The 23,419-nt window shown below is 42.4% G+C and overlaps 1 long non-coding RNA gene across 1 annotated transcript in view; it reads right to left on the bottom strand.

Moving 5' to 3' along the window:
• Positions 1–23,419, bottom strand: part of LOC118727656 — a 225,953-nt gene that overhangs the window by 126,586 nt on the left and 75,948 nt on the right. Inside the window, exon 3 of the long non-coding RNA XR_006742620.1 lies at positions 21,319–21,403. This is a non-coding gene — a long non-coding RNA (uncharacterized LOC118727656). The remainder of the gene's footprint in view (positions 1–21,318; positions 21,404–23,419) is intronic.

Below are 23,419 nucleotides of genomic sequence, written 5' to 3'. Positions count from 1 at the left end.
GGCCAAGTGGGACAGTGAGCCTGTTGATTGCAGTGTTGAAGAAGTGCTGTAGAGAATGGAGATTCACCTGGGCATCCATCAGTCTCTTTCAACACCACAACTCCGGGGTTACCTCTTGGGTGTTGGCTGCTGTGGGCTAGACAGGAGGTTCGAGTTAAGTTGCCAGGGACTCAGATTTATATGGTCTTCCTCATAACAGTCTCTTTTGTACAATAATCCCTCACATCATGACTTGGTTGTTATGCAGCATATAGCCTCGGGGTAGAGGGAGCCTGGCTTACACTGAAATCTGACCTCATCCCAGGCCACCCCAGCACTCCGCTCAGACCAAAGCCATTTTCCATGCGGTCACACACGTCAACTACCCGTGGTGTTTTCACTTACCGATCCGTGGTCTGAACGGTCCCCTAAGACGGGGCCTAATCATTATATTGCTTTGCCACCTCAAGGTGCTGGTGATATTCTGGTGCAGAGATTCTTAAACTTTTTACAGATATTTTTTTGGCAGCTTGATGAAAGCGATGGCCGTCTTCCTAGAAAAATTCACACTCATACACACACACACACACACACACACACACACACACACACACACACACAATTTTTCCATATAAATTTTAGAATGTATTCATCAACTTTCTTCTGGGGATTAATATGCCACAGTTCTAGAACCACTTGATCGAGGGGGAATGGAGCAGAGGACACCGCCACCCAGTCCTCAGACTGCTAAGGAAACCAGAGGCCCACCAAGATACAACGCGCTGTCTCCAACATAAACTCCCACTTCCAGGGCCATGGTCAAGGTCAGGTTACAAGCAGGCCACTGATCCTAAAAAAAGAATGGCCAGTGACAAACACATGAGTTCATTCCCACCGGAGTTAGCCTTTTCTTAAAACAGGTGAGCAAGGAAGTGGTGATAACACAGTGTAGCCCTGATTTTGATTTACGGCTTCTAGAATCAACACTCTACATGTTTCTGCCTGGGATATTGACCACTAGCTGGGCTCAGAAGCAGACCCAACCCCCTTCAACCAGATCCATTTTCACTGCCTCGGTTCACTTTTCCTACTTGGCTTTGATGTTCTACTCACCGGAGAGCTGGAAGGGTAAATTACAGGTATGCATGTCCACACGTGAGGGTCTACAGACAGGAGGCCTTAATGATCAGCGGGGGCCCAGGTAATTTGGCCTCCTGATCAAAATCAGACATTTATTTAAGAGTTATTTCCAACCCGAGGCCATGTGCTTGCCTTTCACCCTTCCTCGTCAACGCAGAGCCACAGTTTGCAAAGGATCCGATTTCTTTGATTTTATTTTGTGGTTTCAAAGGTAGGAAAGAATTCCACCTAGTCTGAAATTACAGCTAACGGCAGGTAAAGAATGTTACTTGTGTGTGTGTGCCTTGGTCCGCAAGAGCCAAGGATAATATAGGGAAAATTAAAATGTCTGCACCAATTGTGGCCATTGTGTCTGGGTTCAGGTCTCATTAGGGAGCCAACCTAGGTTGATGGATCTCTGTGTGTGGGCTTCGTGTCCCGAGTGAGGACCTAGTGAATGGGCTGGTACTGCCAGAGGGTGTGGGTGCCGGCGCTGGATCTGAGATCAGGTTCAGAAAGTGAATTCTACACTTAATGAGGTAACTGCCTCCATTTATTCTCAGTTCTTAAAACTCCGCCGAGAAGAAAGGCTTGGGTAAGAAGCAGAAGCAGACCAAAGCGTTCCCCTTGCGCCTTGTAAACCCATGAATCTCCCGACCCTGGCACTGAATCCCAGGCTCTAAGAGGTCTGTGCTTGATAGGAAGCAGGTTGTGACCCATGAGTTGATCAAGAAATCAACTTAATAAGTCACAATCATCTTTTATAAAAATATATATACAGCCTGGCCTGGCCAGCATGACTCAGTTGTTGAGCCTTGGTTGACCTATGAAGCAAAGGTCATGGTTTGATTCCCAGTCAGGGCACACGCCTGGGTTTTGAGATCAATTCCCAGTGTGGGGTGTGTAGGAGTCAGCCAATCCATGATTCTCTCTCATCATTGATGATTCTCTCTCTTCCTTCCTCTCTGAAATCAATAAAAATGTTTGTTTTTTTGGAAAAAACATATACAAGTACACATACATGCAAATATAAACAGGTTAGAAAAAAATCAGAATGCATCATAGGTAGTCAGAGTAGCACTTTCCCATGAAGTTTTTATTTCAATTATGTTCATACATGTGTGTGTGCGTGTGTGTGTGTGTGTGTGCGCGTGTGCGTATGTGTGTGTAAGTGTAAATGTATTATCATGGAGTGTTTGAAATCCATCCATTGGGGTGACCCCGAAACTCAATGAGAAGAGCAGGTGCCTCTTTCTCAGCATCTTATGTCCCTTCCGGTATAAATTCCAGTCACTCATGCTGGTTCTTTCTAAAGAAGCTACTCCTGAATTGAGTAAGTTCAAATGACACCCTTCTCCTTCCCCTCTTTCTTCCCCTGAAACTACTTCTGTAGATTAAAATCCAGTCTGTATTCCAAAGGCCACAGTCAAAGGCTTCCTTCACTCCTTCCCTCCCTCCCTCCTCACTTCCTTCTGCTCCTCCATCCTTTCTCTGTTGGAAGATTGGAATGACTATTTCAGAGTCAGGAAGAGGCAAACTGCGGTTGGAAGAAGAAATTGTAGCAAATGGGCAATTAAGGGGGACACAATACCCTTCCTCTCAACACCTTGTACACACATTCCCATCTTGACCTTGTCACCTCACACCTTGATTACTGCCGTAGCTCTCAGCTCATCCTGACTCCAGTCCACACAGTTTGGTCCTGTCACATAGGCCTACTAAATGCTTTGAATATATTGTGTCACGTGTAGTTTTTTTGGGCTCCCATCACCTCCAGGTCAGATCTCAACTCCACAGTATGCCCCTCTGGACTCTCCACAATCTTGCTAAACTCACCTCTGGATGCTTCTCAACTTGAAACCAACTCATCCCTCAGTCTCCTGGCCCAATATCTCTTCACCCAGTCTTCCTTTAACAACTCACCCCGTGAACACATATGAACACATACAAAATGTTCTGTAGCTTCTCAGTGTGAACACATACAAAACGTTCTGCAGCGTTCTCAGGAGTGATTTGACATTTCATGTTAATGTATATGACCTCCTCAGGTTACTCAAAGGCAAGTGACTCAAGGCCAAGATATCCCATCATGCTTCTCTTACCTATCAAGATGCTATATGACACTAACAATAGCTAATACTTACAGAGCATTGCCCAAAATCTATGATTTAATTTGAATGCCAATCATTTATTATTTTATACCTTCGCTACAGACGAGGAAATGGAAGAAAAAGAAGTTAAGAGGAAGAGCCACGAGAAAAACCAAGAGAGCTGTCTGTGTGTTTGGAAAGACCCCATGTTCTCACCCACTGTCCCAAAGCTTACAGAACAGTGGTTTCTAAATATTCTCAAGGTTTGCAGACTCCTTCAAGAATCAGATAAAAGCTATGGAACTTCTTTAAAAAAAAAAAAAAAAAAAAAAAAAAAAAAAAAAGCATGTATATCACACCAAATGTTTTCATTCATTTTCTGGGGGCATGGATCTCTGAGGTCCAGCTTTGGGTGTGAAGTATCCATGGACCCAGGCTATGAATCCCTGTAATAATATTACATTCTATGACATATTCAAATAAGTGGTTTGGGCGGTGTCCAACACCCATTGTCCAAGCAAACTTTTACAAGACGACCCTAGAAATTGGTGTCATGTGAATGGGGAATAATCTATGTGTGTGCCTTCACATCTTATCCTATAACACATGCAAGCAAGTCTTCATTGTTTCAGCCTTTTCCCTAACATAAAAGTGATTAATCTTGCCCTCACCAGTTTGACTCAGTGAATAGAATGTCGGCCTGTGAACTCAAGGGTCCCAGGTTCGATTCTGGTCAAGGGCATGTACCTTGGTTGCTGGCACATACCCAGGAGGGAGTGTGCAGGAGGCAGCTGTTCTATGTTTCTCTCTCATCGATGTTTCTTTCTCATCGATCTTTCTAACTCTCTATCCCTCTCCCTTTCTCTCTGTAAAAATTTAATAAAATATATCTTTTTTTTAAATGATGAGTCTTATGAAATGGATGGAGCAGTTAATTATTATCCCCGCTCGTCTGAGGAGGAAGCTCAGTTCAGAGGGGTTATCTGGACTGTGGAAGGCCAAGGAACTCAACTCAGTCCTTTGCCTCTTCCCTGGACCTTGTTGAAAAATCAATACATTCAGCCCAGAACCAGAACCACAAAGGGTAGATGGTTGAACAAGGCAAAGCTGAAAGCAAAGAAATCGGAGTTTGATGTCCAAAACCATTAAGTATAAGTGGTAACAGGGGTGCCATAACGATTCCAGATGCCTGGCCCCCATACTGTCACCTGCAGGGGATGGCTGTTGGGGTCGGCAGCCTGTACAGGACATCGAAGGGGCCTTTGGAGAATGCAGAATGGCTGTTATGACACCTCTCTGTGGTCTGTCAGTCCTTACATGTCAACATGCCTCTCCATGTAAACTGGGTTTAGGGGTCAAAAATCACTCGTTTACTCCCTGTTCGAATTCTGGTGTAAAAAGTGTATCCAACCACCAGGAGAAAAAAATAAATGAATATCAGGGCAGTTTATTTATAGCTCACTCTGGTCTTTCAAAGTCCCTGTTTCCAGAGCTCCTTACATTTTCTGCCCCATGAATTCTTAATGAGTTCCAGTTGAAAGTGCTACAGTACCACATTCAGGCGATTAAAAAAAAAAAAAAAAAAAAAAGGAGAAAATGGGGGGGAAAAAAGAAACCCGAAAAGTATGTTTCTCCCAACTACCGGGACTTGTAGCTGATAGAGCCTCCCCTTTTTTCCCTCCCTCTCGGCAAATGTTGGCAAAGGACGCCAGCAGTTGGACAGGCCTGCTGTGCTTTTAAATCCTTTTAATCCTCTTTATAGTAACAGAAACATTTGAGGCTGATCTTTGAAGGCTCTGCTGAGCGCCGGGCACCTGCAGCTGTGGGCTCTGTGCTGACAGACACCCCGGCTGAGCCTGACACAGCTGGGCAGGCTCAGGGCTGGCCAGAACCCTCCCGGGTAATGAGGGGTCCCTCTTCCCCTCTGACCTCGCCTACCCCAGCTTAAACCTGCGCTGGCGAGAGGCGCCCGTGCCCTCTGACCCTCCCCACATGGCTCGATGAATCACAGGAGGCCTCATAAAAATGATTTCCTGATATGTCAGGAAGGAGAGAAAAAAACGGAGTTGATGCTAGTTTGGAAATGGCTCAGGTCACTAACAAACCCTCCTTATTTTTATTCAGTTGCTAGAAAAATTGATGATCTAGGATTAAAGCCAAAGTTTTCTCCCAACCGTGTAGGGGGAAAAAAAAGGGACTTTATTCGCTCTCCTCTTTCCCTCAAATAATGAAATAAAACCAGGGTTGTCTGCAACCTCCCTGCTATTAATTAGAACCTGTTTACACACAATTAGATGTTTGCCTCTCAAGGTAGACATTATATGCTCCTCAACATTTAAATCTTAGTTGCTCTACTAGTTGTATCCACGGGGGGTTAAATGGTCTTATTCCATTGAAAATCAACTTTACATAAAAAAAACCCCCAAACTTGTCTAATCTAAAGCAAACCCATGCGCATTAATATTAATTTGCCAAATGATTCAATGTAATATTCTGAGATGGAAAGACACTCTGTTATATGAATATGAATTAATATTGATTTGCAAAATGGTTCACTATAATACTTTTAGATGACAAAACACTCTTCCGATGACAAGAAATATGTGCAGATTTTTTTTTTTAGAGAAATGTCGAGTGTATATATGAGAAACTTCTTAACCTTGGGTCTTGTCGGGTTATTCCACTCATTAGTTGAAAACAAAGAGACACACGTGTGCCCAGCTGTGGTGGCTCAGTGGTTGAGTGTTGACCTATGAGCAAGGAGGTCACGGTTCGATTCCCAGTCAGGGCACATGCCTGGTTGCATGCTTGGTTCCCAATGGGGGGCTTGCAGGAGGCACTGATTGATGTTTCTCTCTCATCGCTGTTTCTATCTACCTCTCCCTCCTTCTCTGAAATCAATAAAAATATATATTTCTTAAAAATGAAAAAACAAAACAAAAAGACAAGCATGATACCGAGCACAGGAGAAGAACCCAAGCACATATACTGTGTCTCAAGTCACCTGGTAGTGGTATGGGGGTGTTATATTCTTAGATTTTTCTTAGCCTAATCATGGTGTTTGGATTCCATGTTAATAGCCACTCATCCATTCTGGTCTCTGAGTCCCAATCCAAACCTGAGCATGGACTCCAACTGTTCACTCCATCAACCCTTCAAACCCATTGCCAACGTTGCTGCCACCGGAAATTGATCCTTCATCCTCTCCCCCAGTAAAAAAATAAATAAATAAATAAATAAAGTGCCCCCTCTGTTTGAATGACTTCCATGCCTCCCACAGACCTTCCTAATCCACCATCTGAACCAACATCTGCTCACTGACACCAGGTGTAGGTCGCAGTGCTTTTTCAAAGTGAGCTGATGGCCATCTTAAAATATGCATTCTGACAAGCGGGGCCAGCTGGCCATCCCCTGGCCTTCAGATCCCCTGCTTCTCTGCTGGCTGCTTAAGCTGTGGCGCCAAGAAAAGAAGCAAAGCCCAAACCGGTTTGGCTCAGTGGATAGAGCGTCAGCCTGTGGACTGAAGGGTTCTGAGTTTGATTCCAGCTAAAGGCACATGCCTGGGTTCCGGACTCAATCCCCAGTGGGGGGGGGGGTGTGGGAGGCAGTCAATCAATGATTCTCTCTCATCATTGACGTTTCTCTCTCTCTCTCTCTCTCTCCCTCTCCCTTCCTCTCTAAAATCAATAAAAACGTATTTTTAAAAAATATATTTTATTGATTTTTTTACAGAGAGGAAGAGAGAGGGGCAGAGAGTTAGAAACATTGATGAGAGAGAATCATCAATCAGCTGCCTCTTGCACACCCCCTACTGGGGATGTGCCCGCAACCAATGTACATGCCCTTGACCGGAATCAAACCTGGGACCTTTCAGTCCGCAGGCTGACGCTCTATCCACTGAGCCAAACTGGTTTTGGCAATAAAAACGTATTTTTTTTAAAAAAAGAAATATACCATAAAATCCAGAGTTTCTTACTTCCAGTTTTGCTTTATATTTTGCCTTAAGGAGAATAATCTTCAAATTAAAAAGACATCTACATCACCTTGGTTCAAAAAACCGTGTGAGCAAAAATACTTCCTCTACCACATGTGTTTCTCTACCACATGCCTGTGGCTGGTGTGCAGAGAAATGAGAGGGGATATGGCCTGACTCCTAACAACAGCTGGTCGGTCCTTCCTTCCCTTGAAGGAGATCAATCACTCATGCATGCCTGGACCCTGATTTTTTTTTTATCAGTAGCATTGACTATTTATGGAATATTATATAGGAAGCAGACATCAAACCTGTGGGTGCGTCAAAATATGGGGAGGAATAGCTAAGGAGCTAGTTATTTCAAGACCGGTAGTGATGGAGGGATACTTGCCTTGGGGTGGTAAACTCACAGTTGATGTGTGTAGAATCGTCCACCTGAAACCTACATAATTTTATTAACCAATGTCACCCCAATGAGTTTCATTAAAAGGAATGTTTTTAAAAAGACTGGACAGAGGTTGTACAATAGGCCCCACGTAACAATAAAATTCCAAAAAGATAAATATCAAACCTTCCTACTTGGCCTCAAAAAGAAAAAGTCATCCGGATAAGGTACGGCATGAGAGGGAGGCGAATGAACAGCAATGTCCATGGAGAGGTGAAGGGTTTCCAGTTCACTTCAAGTTCAAGGTGAGTCAAGTGTGCCAGAACTGGCCAGCACGCTTGACCTCACACAGGGAGACAGCCGAAGGACTACGCTGCTTAACCTTGAAAACAATAAGAAGAAATCAAGTGTGAAGGGGGGTTATACTTATTCTGTGTTGCTCCAGAGCAAAATCGAAGAAGGAAGGATAGAAATCAGAGAAAGGCAGATTCTGGTTCAGAGCAAGGAAGAATTTCCTAGTTATTAGAGCTGGACCAACGTGCCCCGTAAGGATGTGAGCTCCCAGTTCTGGGAGTCATCTGAGCCGAAGCTGAATGAAATTCTGCAGAGAGAGCATGGAGGGGCTTTTTAGGTGGTGTGAGAGAAAGAGGGAGTTTGGACTGAGAACTCCACATCCTTTTCCAACTCGATTGTTCTACGACTCTGAATTTGTTGCTGCTTTTCAATGACACTGCTAACGGACAGGGAGCACCCAGAAGCAGAAAGAGAAATGCCACAGAGCCTGGAGAGAGCCTCTTCAAGGGTATACGTCTCTGAATTATGGAAGCTGGCAATCCTTATTCAGCATCCTTCAAAATTCCTGCTCAACTGTGAGTGCTTGGAAAGAAATAGAAATATGTGCTACCCCAAGCACACCTATGCAAAGAAAAGAAACACACCAAGCAAAGAAAGCCAAGGAGAAAAAAAGACCTGAAAAATCTCCTAATGGGGGAAAAAGAAGACACTTGGGTGAGTAGGGGAAAGGAGAAGAGATCACGTTGTGCGTGTATCCACCTTTGCTCATCCATCTTCCCTGCTCCCTGTTGTTTTGGATGCGTCTAATTGCTTCTCCTCTGGGTTCAATCAACGGCTGACCACATCTGTGCGATGGGAAGCATACGTCATCCTGGTTTTGGAATATAGGCAAGTATGCACTTAGTTCCGCTGTGAGCCAGAAGGTTGCTCAATGCTGAGGGCCTCCACTGTGGAGCGCCAGCAACCCGGGAACAATGCTGTCCGGACGGGAGCTGTGAGATGGGGAGGATTAGGTTGTTGTCATTCCACATGCCTGCGGGCCATCCCTGTGACCTTTTCAAGGGCGTGTCATCCCACCCATAGAGCAGAAGCTCCCACAAATTATGAAAATATCTTGATCTATGAAACCGCCTCCTTCGGAGGCCTCAAAGTACTTCACCTAATTAACAAAGAGCCTTCACAGATTGCCTAGGGATACGGGAATGACTACTATTACAAGCTCTTGGCATAGGAAGAATCTGGCGGCTGATACATCAAGCACAGATGGAAGAATCTAGAACAGAGAGTAGGAGTCTCCTGAAATGCAGTTGAAAACCATGTCATAGACCAGTGGTCGGCAAACTCATTAGTCAACAGAGCCAGATATCAACAGGACAACTATTGAAATTTCTTCGGAGAGTCAAAAACTGACTTCTGCCCAAGGGCCACAAATTTCAATCTCACTGTAAATGCGTGCGCACACGTTTTTTGTGGAAGAGCCACACTCAAGGGGCCAAAGAGCCGCATGTGGCTCGCAATCCGCAGTTTGCAGACCACTGTCATAGACCATTGAGACTTTCCTGAACACAGATTTATACAAGTGATGGCTCCAAAACAAATCCATTAGAGGCCTTGGGTAGTGACATAAAGGCAGGTGGAGAGATTTTGAAATGACAGTGAAATGCCCATTTATTTGGCCAAGATATCTTTGAAACTTACTACGATATAAGCTTCAAATGCTCTGGCTTCTTAGGAAAAGAACATTTAAAAATTTGTCTGATTATTATCTCCTTTGAGTTTACAAGCAATAACATAAAATTGGCAATGAAACTATCCATCACCAGATTTTGACTTTAAATACCAAATACACTTGAAAAATAATAAAAAGGTAGGAGAAATCATCTGCCTTTTATATAACAACATTAATCAATTATAAAATATAACTAATTGAATTCCCCATTTACAATAGTAACACAAAAATAAAATACCCAACAATAAACAAAACAATAAATATTAAAAACTATGTAATGCAAAGTTTTAAAACCACATGGAAAGACGCAAAAATAGACTTGAACTAGTAAGAAACCATACTCGGGTCTTGAGGTTTTTATAAAATCAACATAAAAAAGATATCATTATCCTTTAATTAATTTTTAAATACTATAAGACTACAATGAAAAATACTAACAGTTTTTGCAGTCCACCAAGATCCTTGTAAAATTAGTAAAAAAAAAAAATAAATAAAAAAATAATCAAAAAAGAATATTCAAATGCAGGAATGGAGTTCTAGTATATTTTCCCCTAAGAAGAACATGAGTCATTGTCCTCACAAATACCATACCATATCCTCACAAATACCTCACCTGAAAATCATTTTCACGGGCTTTGCTTTCAAAAGCCAGGGCAAGAGTCTAAGAAAAAAAATATTTTAAAAGGGGTTGGGCAAAAGAAGGGGAAACAACAGGCTATTGTATTGATTTGATATGACTGGGAGTCACCAATGATATGCTCTCAAGTGGGGGCAGACAGTAAATGTAGCTGAATGAGCATGGCTGTAAAAGTGAGCCGGAAACGGACGGCCCATGGAGAGGCACCCCATTCATTCCATCCCATTGGCTGAGTTGCCTACAGAAGAGGTTTGAGGACTGGATATCTATGTGGACTTTGGAGTCACCAAAAGGAAATGGGGATAGCTCTGGGGTTGTGCTGGAGGAATTGGTTTCCAAATGGGCCAAAAGAGGAAATGATAATGTATCGAGGCACATCTCTTCCATAACTTGAAGTCAGCCATGTGACACAATGAACTACTGCCCTCTTCCAGCCTCTTCTCATTCTACTGTCATGCTTCTTTCTACAAGGGCTGGCGTGTATGTGTATGTGTATGTGGGAGAGGAGGGGGGGGTGTAGAAATTTTCAGTGAGAGAATAATCAAATATTATTCTTAACAATTCAATTCCCTTTAACAATAAAGAATTGTCAAGTATCTTATACAATTAACAATGAACTCCAATGTATTTAAGTCCAAAACAAAAGCAGCTGATAATTGCATTGGAAATTATGTATGACTTGGAAACACTTTTTCTAAAAAAAATGTAATTGTCCTTTACTCATATATCTTTATAAAACATTGGACAGAAATCTTCATCAAAAAGCAGACATGATGAAGGTTTATTGAAGCAGAAAAACTCTTGTGAGTTTCGGTACGTAAGGACTGATTTTAGGCAAATAATTCCATGTGTTTCCATGATGGCTTCATTTACTAGCCATGAGCCAAGGATACTGAGAGAACAGTCCATATTTTTCCTCTCCATGTTTTGTTCATCTCTCTGGTGAAAGGATTTTGAACTACTATTTAGCACCGGGCAGGGTGCCAGGGTTCAGGGGTTGGCCAGGAAGGATGGGAACCCTCCTTAGTCCAGGGGCTCCCAGTAACGAGCAAATGAAAACAAAGGAGGATGAGAAGAGGGTGGAGGTTGGCTGTGAGTTGCTGGCTTTCCGAGTTTCTATTTTAGATCCCTCGCACAGAATCATTAGGGCGGATGCCATTTCTACACGATTAGGAAGTTCATCAGAAATGCAACTTGCCTTTGGTTCTCTTCCCACCTCAGCAAGCCTTATACTGAAGTTTAATGGAAAAAAAATAAGTTGCCTTAGCCCTTATTGTGAAAACATTATCTAAAGGGGTAGCCTCACACTGCACTTTGCCAGCAAACACACAGAAATGAGCATGAAAAAAAAAGCTCAAGATCTTTGCCAGAAATATTATCATATGAATGTCAATGCTGAAATGGTAAAGATCTTCTTTTGCCCTTACTGAAACTACATTCTTTAATACACACACACACACACACACACACACACACACACAGACACACTTTTATTGATCTCTGAGAGGAAGGAAGATATAGTGATAGATATGTCAATGAGGAGAGAGAATCATTGATTAGCTGCCTCCTGCATGCCCCCTACTAGGGATCAAGCCTGCAACCCGGGCATGTGCCCTGACTGGAATCGACTGTGACCTCCTGGTTCTTAGGTTGATGCTCATTGAGAAACACCAGCTGCCCTATATTCTGCAGTCTTATTGCTTGTCTTCTTCTCTGATGTTCCCTCTATTTTCTTGCTGCTTCCAGACCCTCGGCACAGACAGCCCCACAAAGGGCATTGCTTAGTTCATTATTCCTCAGGTAGCCACTACATCTCAGCTCCAACTTCTATTGATAGGTAACTCCCAAACTCACATTCAGACCCTGACCCTTCTTCTGTGATTCAGACTCATATTTCCATGTCTAGCTGATATTTCAATGTCTAAGCCCTGTTGACCTAGATGGACCTCATTCAAAACACCTTAGATCGGTGACGGGCAAACTCATTAGTCTACAGAGCCAAATATCAACAGTACAATGATTGAAATTTCTCCTGAGAGCCAAATTTTTTAAACTTAAACGTCTCCTAATGCCACTTCTTCAAAATAGACTCACCCAGGCCGTGGTAGTTTGTGGAAGAGCCACACTCAAGGGGCCAAAGAGCCAGATATGGCTCTCGAGCTGCGGTTTGCTGACCACTGCCTTAGATGAAACATTCAGGTAATGTTCCTTTTATAAAAGGCATGACTATGGAGCTACAGATGTCTTAAATTGGCTTTTATAATCACAACCCAAGTGTCTGTGACCTGGATGCCCCAAACCCCCAAACATCTGGAATAGGAAAAAGGGAGAAAGGCAGAAAGCTTCATCCCATATAAAGCCCCTCTTGATATTTCCAAGGACTCTTGAAGGAGAGGGAACAGGTGGGATGGAATGGGGGTTGTATTTCTACCAGTCACCTCGCCCCATCATCTTGTGCTCCAATTTCCTGCTTTGTTTAAATTCTGCGTCTGAAGGGCTGCTTTCACCCTTATGCTGCCCATATGCCAATGACTCCCAGATTTCATCTCTGCTCAGAGCTCTGGGATAAATTTTCTAAATGCGTTTTCAGCACTCAACTTGGATATCTGATAAGCATCTCAAACTTAAAATACACAAAACGGGACTCTTTCCCCCACCACGGCACACCTGTTTCTATAATTCTTCCCAGCTCGGAAAATGGCACTACCATCGACCTAATTCCTTGAGCTGAAAATCCAGGAGTCATCTTTGATTTTCCTCTTTCTCATACGCCACGTAATCTGTCCACTGTATTTTCAAAGTATAAACCAAATCCAACCATTTCTCTACCCCACCCCATCACACCATAATCTCTCACTTGGACGACAATAATAGCCTCCTATTGTCTATTGTGTGACTACTTGCAAGTTGGCTAGCCTTCTGCATTATAATCGCTTCACAAAAGTCACCATGGTCCTCCAAAACGTGAGACAATCTATGTCATTTCTGGGTTCAAAACTGACCAGTGGCTCCTCCTCCAAATACTTTACCAAAGTTGGCGAGTCCTCTGAGATCTTGCTGACACCCACTTTTCTGTCTCCATCTTTGATCATGTTCTCCATCGTCTCTGAAAGCTCCTGCCATCACGACCCTCTTCTTCTTCCTTTAACACAACCGGCTCCTTCCATTATAGAGCATTCATCCTGGATGTTAAACTCTGCATGGGATGCTTCTTTACCCGTTTTCTATTGTCTGTGGTTTAGTTTAGAATTCTTCAACATGACATGACTATTTGTGATTAATTTTAATGACATACTATGAGAGTTGCTGGCAGTTGAAGTGCCCTCAGTTGGAATGTGCACCCCTCACTCGTGTTCTATTTCCTTAGTCCTTCATGTCTTTCTTTACAGAATTGATGACAACTCTACATTATGTGATATACTTGTTTACTTTCGCATTGTTTGCCCTCTTCCCTCACTCCGTGTAGGCCCATGAGAGCGAAGTCCTTAGTGCCTGGCGCACAGCAGGCACTCAATATGTTTGTAGATTAAATAAACATGTGGCACTTATTCAACTGTTTTAAACACCACTTTTCTCATTTGTAAAATGCAAAGGATAACAAGATTGGAACATGCCCCTGAATACTTAATATTCTTTCTATTTATCTGTAGAATAATTCAGCTATCTTTTCACTTGGCCCATCGTGGCTAAACCCTGAGGGAGCCTCACTATACATATCAAGTATCCAACTTGACAGCTGTAGAGACCAAAAAAATTTTCTACCTTTAAAAATTTTCAATCTATGATTCTCTATGTATATTACACATGCATGTATTAAAATACTCTACGTTATTTTCTATATGCACAACTAAATCAGATATGGTAATGCTGAGATGGCAGCACTGGTATGTCCATAATCAGACTGCTTAGGCCCATATTAAAATAATGGGTATGTTGCATTATTCTGGTTTTTTTTACTATAAAGCTCTGAGTGTCTGTGGCATCCAAATCCCCGCTTTGAGGCGCCCTTATATGTAGGTCACCATATAACTGAAGAACTGGTCCAGAGCTGATTGGGTACAAACCAAAGTCAACTACAGAAATTGGCCAGCAGCCTGTTAGGTGAGATAATGTGAGAGCTTGGGAAACTCATTCATTCTCTTACATTATCAGTGGCTGAACCCATAGGATCTCTAGGAAGCATGAACTCATATAGTATGTCTTAGGAATATGAGAGAGAGAGAGAGAGAGAGAGAGAGAGAGAGAGAGAGAGAGAGAGAGAGAGAGATGAGAAGCAACAGCCAAGTAAATAAGTCATGATAATGGTCAATTTAAAAAGTATGGGATGACCAGAGCTCCCGTTGACCACTAAGGCTACAATCAATTCAGAGCTACAGTACTATCAGTTTTCTGAGAGGCCTGGCCTTTTCTTTCTTCCCAGATGACCTCATAATGAACTCCCATTTGTCAGGGGAAGCAGAGGGCAACATTCTTCTCTGCACCCAAATTAGGCCATAAATGATGGTCTAGTGACTAATAAATAGAGTCTTTTTATGTCCCAGAGTCCTTTACTATTCAGGGGCACTGACTAATCAAGGTTTCCTACATTTCACTTCCTACTCTATGAGCATTGTGACCTCCCAGGTCAACCCAGGACCAAATTAGGACAAGGATACCCAAAACACCATACACATGACCTAGGGCCTTGGTCGGCAAACTGTGGCTCCTGAGCCACATGCAGCTCTTTGGCCCCTTGAGTGTGGCTCTTCCACAAAATATAATACCATGGCCTGGGAGAGTCTATTTTGAAGAAGTGGCATTAGAAGAAGTTTAAGTTTAAAAATTTTGGCTCTCAAAAGACATTTCAATCTTTGTACTGTTGATATTTGGCTCTGTTGACTAATGTGTTTGCCGACCACTGACTTAGGGAATGTGGATTGCTTACCCCTCTTCCCTCCCCAACATGTACAGACACACAAAAAGTCTTAGTAATTGTATTTGGCTTTCAAAACAAAACAAAACAAAACAAAAACTCTGGTAGCTTATCCCAAACTACTTTGGTTTGTAGGTATTTATTGGAAGGTCTGGGGACATATTCATCAACCTTGTAATATCTGTATTTTTTTTACCTTACTTTTATATTGCTATTTTTACTTTTTTTCTTCTTTCCCTAGACTAGCTAACTGCCTATGGAAATTCCTGATAATTAAGTTTCTTTGCCCAAAAGTAGAGGTGTCTGCCTTGAAGGCATGGAATGCTTTCCTCTCCCTCCCTGAGAGAGATACCACTCTCCCTACAACTCCAGTTTAATCATTTGACCAACTGGAGAGGGGATGCTCCCAGTCTTTGAGTAGATCACTTCCTTTCTCTGAACACCATTTCTCCTGTGCAATTAATGCTTCAGGAAATCATTTTTCATGGCTACAGCTACTTATTATTTCCTATGACTGAGTGGCATATCCCGAGATAGCACATCATTAGGAATCAGAGAGTAACCCTCACCGAAGCTAAGGTCACAGTCTACAGTTTCAGACAGACAGGGCTCTTGTTAGGAAAGCAGTCTAATTCAATGGGGATGGGGTGGGATCCACCCTGACTCTACACGGGAAAAGCTGTTACCAGCTGGTCCTCTACATGTGACAGCAGTGCTGACGATGACAATAACAGTGGTTCCATAGCTACATAGAGATGCTATATCTTTCATTCCAAACCCCTTTACCAGACTGGATGGTAAAGCAGGAACATCTTTTAAGGCTGGTGTTCATTAGTAAATGAATATCTAGTTATAGATGCCACAGAGGGAGAGATGTAGGACCATGTTGTGAGACGACGTCATTACTTTGGATACGTTCAGCACCACTAACATTTTTTTTTGTATTTTTTTTTCAATTATTAATACCTTCTTCTAATCCTTAAGTCGGGGCCTTTGTGGGTATTAGCACATGTAGCCAACATCCTGGGGTAGCTGGAAGAAACCTCCTTTTGCAGGTGAGAAAACAGAGACCGATATCAATTAATCAGCTTGCTTGAAGTCACCCAGAGAATTGAGAGACAGAGGTGTTTTTGCAAACCCAGGTCTGGCTCCTCTGATTCCAAAGCCCAACTTCTTAAACGCTGGTTCATGGGCTGATGCTCAACTCACTGAGCCACACTGGCCAGGCAAGGGCAAGGGCAAGGCCATTTTCTTTCAGAGTCAGAGGCCTGGTCCGGCTGCTCTGCTGCGAGAGCGGGAGTTATGGCTCAGAGGCGACCAGCACAGGGCTTTGGCATCCTGCTCCTGCAGCTGCCAGAGACCATTAAGCAAAGTGACTGAAAGCAAAGGAAAGGCAACAACAAAAATGCCAGCAGCAGCGGCAGCAGCAAGAGGCAGGGCCCAATTACTACTGGTTGAAGTGTGAGGAAAATTAAAGCTGGTGATGGTTCAAGGTTGTGTTGAAATTCCAAAGCAGTGGGCTTGCATAACCATGAAACATGGAAATTAAAGTATTACTGATGTTCACACTGTTTATTTCAGGACCTCGCTTTCCGACCTACTTTGTCTCAACAAGCCTCAGTCCAGTCACACGCTAACCACCACAGAGAAAGGGAGAAAAATGGAGATGCGTGTGTGTGTGTGTGTGTGTGTGTGTATTTAAAAAATGTACATAAATTAAGAATAGGAAAAATACCTAGCAATGTCCATTCATATTATGTGAAAATGAAGCAAACCGCCATCATTTACAGATCCCAACAACTTTAAAACATTTTTTCTTTTTCTTTTTTAAAATACATTTTATTTATTTTTTACAGAGAGGGAGAGGAAGAGAGAGTTAGAAACATCGATGAGAGAGAAACATCCATCAGCTGCCACTTGCACACTCCCTACTGGGTATGTGCCCCCAACCAAGGTACAAGCCCTTGACCGGAATTGAACCTGGGGCCCTTGAGTCTGCAGGCCAATGCTCTATCCACTGAGCCAACCCAGTTAGGGCTTTAAAACATTTTTCAGGTGATGGGTTTCTGAATTCACCTGCCAAAGCAGCGATAACTTCTGAACCGTTCACAATAACAATGACTATATTTATGGAGTATTTCTTATGTCCCAAACAGACACAGACAATTGAGTCCTCATAATAACCTTCCAAAGAAAGCATAATTATCACCATTTGGTAGCGAAGGGCATGAAACTCAACAAACTGGAATAACTGGGCCCATAAACAAAGGTACAAAGAAGAACAAGCAACATTTGAACCCCGGCTTGTCCCTCTGACAGGAAAGCCAGAGCTTTAAGTCACATGTCATTTCTCCCATGTACTGCTGCCCTCTAGCTAATACTACCCACAATGCCTTGTCCAGCCCTCCCCTCCCCTTAGCCTCTTTACAGTTCCATACATGCTACATATGTGTTGATGGCTAACTGCCCGGCTTCATTTTTCAGATTAAAGACTTTAAGTTATCAAAGCAGAAGCAACCCCAACTCACCCTCCTGCATATATGATGAGAATGACAGCAATGTTTGTTTCCCTTTTCAGAGTAGAGTGAATCCCAAAACCTTTCCATTTAAGCTCTGATTCAGTGCTTACTTGTCTACTGTAGATGGCAAATAAAACATCTTCTATCTGCATACTGAATTTTGATTTCATTGGGTTCCCTTAACCCAGTGGTGGGCAAACTCACTAGTCAACAGAGCCAAATATCAACAGTACAATGGTTGAAATTTCTTTGTGAGAGCCAAAGTTTTTAAACTTAAACTTTTTCTATCGTCAATTCTTCAAAATAGACTCACCCCGGCCATTGTATTTTGTGGAAGAGCCACACTCAAGGGGCCAAAGAGTTGCATGTGGCTCTCGAGCCGCACTTTGCCGACCATGGCCTTAACCCAAGGGACAGGACAAAAATGACTGTCCCTCTCTATCACAGACAATGTGGGGAGGGTCTGAGAATGTGACAAAGGGTAGCTATTTTTTATGCCTCTTCCTTTTGGGATATGGATAAAAAGGTGGGTGCCAGTGTGGTGTCTCCCCACAGATCACCTCTGATCAGTGTCCAGGCCTAGGGACCATACCCATGCATGAATTTCGTGCACTGGGCCTCTAGTTTTAATATGATTTGGAATTGGTCACGGCAGCAATATTTACATCATAATCAATTCAATTATCTGGTATGAAGAAATAGCTCTGCTACTCTGCTTTGAGGGTTTCAAGCAAGTTTTTAACACAAGGATATGACATTTGGATTGAATCTCACCTGTAGCCCTCAGCATAAGCCATTTTTATTTCTGCCTGGAGCATTCATGTCCCAGCTCTCTCACTGCATGACTGACAATGATGCAGGTGTTAACCTGAGTGATCACTAATTACAGAAATCTTCATGTTCACTCCTTCTGTGATGATAAACTCTACATGCACTATCATAGCACCCTTATTTATTTGCCTGTTTTCCCATCTTGAATGTAAACTCCATGAACACAGGAATCTGAGTCTTATTCAGTATAATATTCCTGGGACTCATTTCATGTCTACTGCATAGCAACAGTTAGTGACTAAGTAAAATGTGGCACAGTTACTTGTTTGTAGTCTAGCATCTCCAGTAGATGGAAAACCTCTAAATGAACTCTGCTATATTCATTTTGCAATTTCTTTTTTTATATGGCGATCTCTCACTTGGTAGGTGCTAACAAGCTCTTTTTGCATAAGTGAACAAATATACAGATGGTTACACATCCTTCCTTTTATCCACTGCTTTTGTTGGAAGGAAGGTAAAGAAATTCTAGGCTGAAAAAAAAAACTTTTTAAATTTAAAAAGGGGAAGAAAAAACTAAGTTGGGCTACTTCAAGTTGAGCAAAATAGTTCTTCCATCTCACAGGAGGAAAAACAAAGGAAATCTCTGGGACCACTTTGTATGTCTATTTTGGGACAAAATAGTGACAAGATGAAATAATTCAAGAATGTGACCACTAAATAGAAACCCTGTTGAAAAATGTTTTGATTTTTCTCCTTGGGCACATCTTGGTAGGTTAGCAGTTTACAAGGGACCAGAGATGACATTGCCTCCCTGCCAATATTCAGTACATTCCCTTTGCTCCAAATGTGGCAAACATCTTGAATTTATTCTTTGATGTCCCAAATTCAAGATGATTTTGTGAGCTTCGTTGAGTGGCAAGGCTACTAGCATAACGCTGACTTGGAACCAATAAAAGTATGAACTTTTAAAATTAAGCACTGTCTGATTTAAATATATTTCTTTATAGTAATTATTATAGCAAGTAACCAGGGCAGCACAGTTCTTGAACTAGTGGGGTCGGAAGTTATGAGATGAACTAAACTTGAAATAGAAAAACAGTCAATATCCGCAGTGCAATCTTTGTACAGCATTATGGAAGCACGTGAAAAAAGCAGAAGTCATATCAGGATTAATGCCAAGTTCTAATGCGACAGGTCTAGAGAAAAGATTGGCCATCAGAGATAACAGAGTCAGATTAAAAGATTCTGTCTACCTTAATCACATGACCCACTATGGTTGAAAGCACATGCTATCCCCATCACCAGGACAGTTATAACTTATTTTTTAAAATATATCTTACTGATTTTTTTTTTTACAGAGAGGAAATTAGATGGATAGAGTGTTAGAAACATCGATGAGAGAGAAACACTGATCTGCTTCCTCCTGCACACCCCCTACTAGGGATGTGCCCGCAACCAAGGTACATGCCCTTGACTGGAATCGAACCTGGGACCTTTCAGTCCACAGGCTGATGCTCTATCCACTGAGCCAAACCAGTTTTGGCAATTATAACTTATTGTATGTACTGGCTCAGATCTTCACTTACCCAAACTCAGAGTTCCTTGAGAGTCAGGATCAAGTCTTTGAATCCCAACACCTCACATAGTAACATAACTGGGGCACGTAATGTGGGTTCCATCAACCTTGTCAAATAATTAATTGGTTGAACAATTCATTCCAAAAGTTGAACATTATGCAAATGTAAATAGCTCCATGAGGAGGCTACCTCTATTCCGTCCACATCTGACTCCAGAGCACCAAAAACACTCAATAAGCTTTCACTGATGGGCAAGTATGGTCTTTCATGTCTGTGTAGGGTACACACGTCTCTACACACAACATGTTATCAACACAGTGAGTGTCCTGCAAGTATCTCAAGGATGCTTAGGGCTGCAGGAAGTACCCCAGGGGCTATTTAATTCACATCCTCACGTCTTGATTACAGAAGGGAAGGAGCTTTCTTTGTGCCCAGACCCTCCCACTGCTTGTCTGTTTTCCTGGTGACGAGTGGACTTCAGGAACAAGCAGAGGTGCGTATCGCTTCCATGATGAACAGAAGAGTAAGAAATGGAGTTTTTCAGCCTCCAACCAATAAACAAAGCTTACTTATTTGGGATGGGATTTTATTTGCACGTCAAGATCAATCGAGCCAGGGTATTAGGGCCATGAGAGAAAAGGAGAAAACATAAAAAGTAAATCCCAACCACCACCACATTGGCAACCAGACACATTTTCACAGGTTAGCCATAAAGCAAGGCATTCTTCCTTCTTGCCTTAAATTTTTGGCACCACCAATGGACAGTTTTCTGAAGGACTAGAAGGGAAGAGGGGAGAGGACACTGACAGTATGTGGGTGGGGTGACCATAATAGGCACTGGAAGAGGCTGAGTGCTGCTAGATGCTTCTCAGAGGCCTGGTATTTCCAGGAGCCCTGCAGCAGGCTTCCCTGCCTGTTTGTTTCCTGGGTCTGTCTTTCTCTCTCCTTTTTATTGAAAGGCACATTTTCCTATCCATTAAGATTTATGGTTTTCTGCCAACTACTTCGCTGGAACAAGTTTCCCCCCCTTAACTTAACAACGCACCTATTAGACTGTAATGTACCCATAAAAAATTCTCTTCGGATAGTGCTCACAAAATGCATCTCTTTAGGACTCGAGATGGATAGAAATATAGTCTCATGAAATTTGGAACCAAGTGGCTCCCACTTGTTTACTAGGTGAATATGTTAGGCCATCGTCATATCACGAGAAAGTCACATTCAATGAAGTCAACATCTCCCAAGATCTAACAACCACAAGATCTAAGGGTTTTCGAGAACAATAAGACCGTCACAGATTTTTCTGGCTCGTTGTATCCTCTCTACGGCTTACCCGTTAGCTGGGCTCCAAGAAGTTTTCATCTTCATTTTCCCATCGTAGCCAGACCCATGGACTTGGGGGCATTTGCCATAGCACACTAAGAAAAAAAAAGTGCGGGGGGGAGATTTAAAAAGAGAGAAAATTTCTTAATCATGCTTTCATAACTTTTAGTGAACAGTTGGTTTAGATTTCCAAATAACTCTTTTCCAAAGGGCAGAATCAAAACACATGCAAAAAATAAAAGTCTAAATAAAGCACAATAAATTATTTCACTGCTAAGGGATTAGATTTCAAAGGGAGAAGTACACATAAGGATATGAGAGTGGACTATATTGGATCTCTGGGAATTGCTGTCAGATATTGATGAAAACAGAGAGACTGTAGGAGATCAGATAAAAGAGAGAAATGATTACATTTGGAAGAACAATGTGAAATTCGTGGCCAACAGAGATTTCACATGTAAGCTAATAGCAATCCACGAAAGGAAAGAGTTGGAGCGAGTCCCACATCTTTGACCACATTTACAATCACTCAGCATCTGTAAAAATTTCTACATAGCATTTTTCCTCATTTCAAAATTTGCAAAATACATATTTAATAGGTTTAGCATGTCAGTCGGTAATTTCGGCCACGGGTAGTGAAAAGTGTGTACGTGCGTGTGTGTGTGTGTGTGTGTGTGTGTGTGTGTGTGTGTGTTTTCAAATGAGTTAGGTTTTGCTGCCCTTTCGGCTCTGCCCCCAGCCAGCTGCAATCACAGGCTGGTCCACAGCCCAGAGATGCTATAAACAACGTGTTCTGTACATTGGAGAGTCCACGCCGGTGAAAAGACGCAGTGTCTTCTACTTTCATCTTATCTCTCCCAAGATTCACACTCTCTCCATGTGGGACACAGAGAGTCCATTTTCAACCTCCTTTCTCTTTCCCATTATCACCAAAGAGCAACTGGTAGTGGAAAGGTTTTTCCTCTTTAATAAAGGGGTATTGACCATTATGTTGGAGATGATCAAAGATTACTCAAACTGAAACAAAACATGAGGGATACAAATTGAAAAGCCAGCTGGGACAGCCACTGGGAGATGGAGTCGGGTCAGCCCTCCAGAGGCGGGTGGTCCTGTCCGCTTGGCAATGATGTCATCATCTCGAGATAACCTGAAGTGGTCCCAGAGTGAGCAGCCAGTAGTCTGGTTCATTTCAGCTACATGGATGTGACTTCATTACATGATGCAAGCTTTCCAAATTGCTCCCAGTTGCAGTCTGTCCTTTTTTTCTACCCTCTAGTTGTCTTTATTTGAATCAAGTGCACAATTAAACATTATATATATATATATAGTAGATATCAAAGGCATGTTAGAACAGCATCCTGAACCAATTAATTAATAGTATGGACCCTACTCTCATATCTGAGGGTCTCTTAAGCACAGATTTGCTTCAGGAGGGAGCATAAACACCCCAATTATGGGATATGAGCTCCTCAAATATTGCTGATTGGTTTTGGATTGGAAACTTTTCTTATCTTGGTGGGCAATTGAAAAAAATACAAAAAGAAACCTGTCCATGAAAACCTCTTCATGCTAACCAAATTTATAAGCCCTACACTGATTGGACATCAAAACTTTGTTTGGGTCAAAACCAGTTTGGCTCAGTGGATAGAGCATCGGTCTGCGGACTGAAAGGTCCCAGGTTCAATTCCAGTTAAGGGCATGTATGATACATTGGTTGTGGGCACATCCCTGGTAGAGGGTGTGCAGGAGGCAGCTGGTCGCTGTTTCTCTCTCATCGATGTTTCTAGATCTCTATTCCTCTCCCTTCCCCTCTGTAAAAAAAAAAAAAAATCAATAAAACATATATTTTAAAAAAAACAACTTTGCTTGGTGTTACAGAAAGGGGGGTTTGGAAAGCTTTTGCAGCCTGCTCATGTCATCTGCCATCTCTGTCACCTCCATATTTACTCCGTGTGTAGTGACTATCTAGTCCAGAACATTCAGAACAGAGAAACTATGGCCTGCAGTTGAATTACAAAAGGAATGATGCGTATATGGTGGAACATGGAGTTTAAGAAGAGGGTGTATTTTCTCAATTTGCTTTCTCAGATACAAAGTCTGCCCAGTTCCAC

Source organism: Pipistrellus kuhlii, unplaced genomic scaffold (assembly GCF_014108245.1).
Source record: "Pipistrellus kuhlii isolate mPipKuh1 unplaced genomic scaffold, mPipKuh1.p scaffold_m20_p_25, whole genome shotgun sequence".
NCBI lineage: Eukaryota > Metazoa > Chordata > Mammalia > Chiroptera > Vespertilionidae > Pipistrellus > Pipistrellus kuhlii.
Note: the sequence above shows the minus strand (reverse complement) of the source record. Positions and strands in the feature narration are given on the sequence as shown.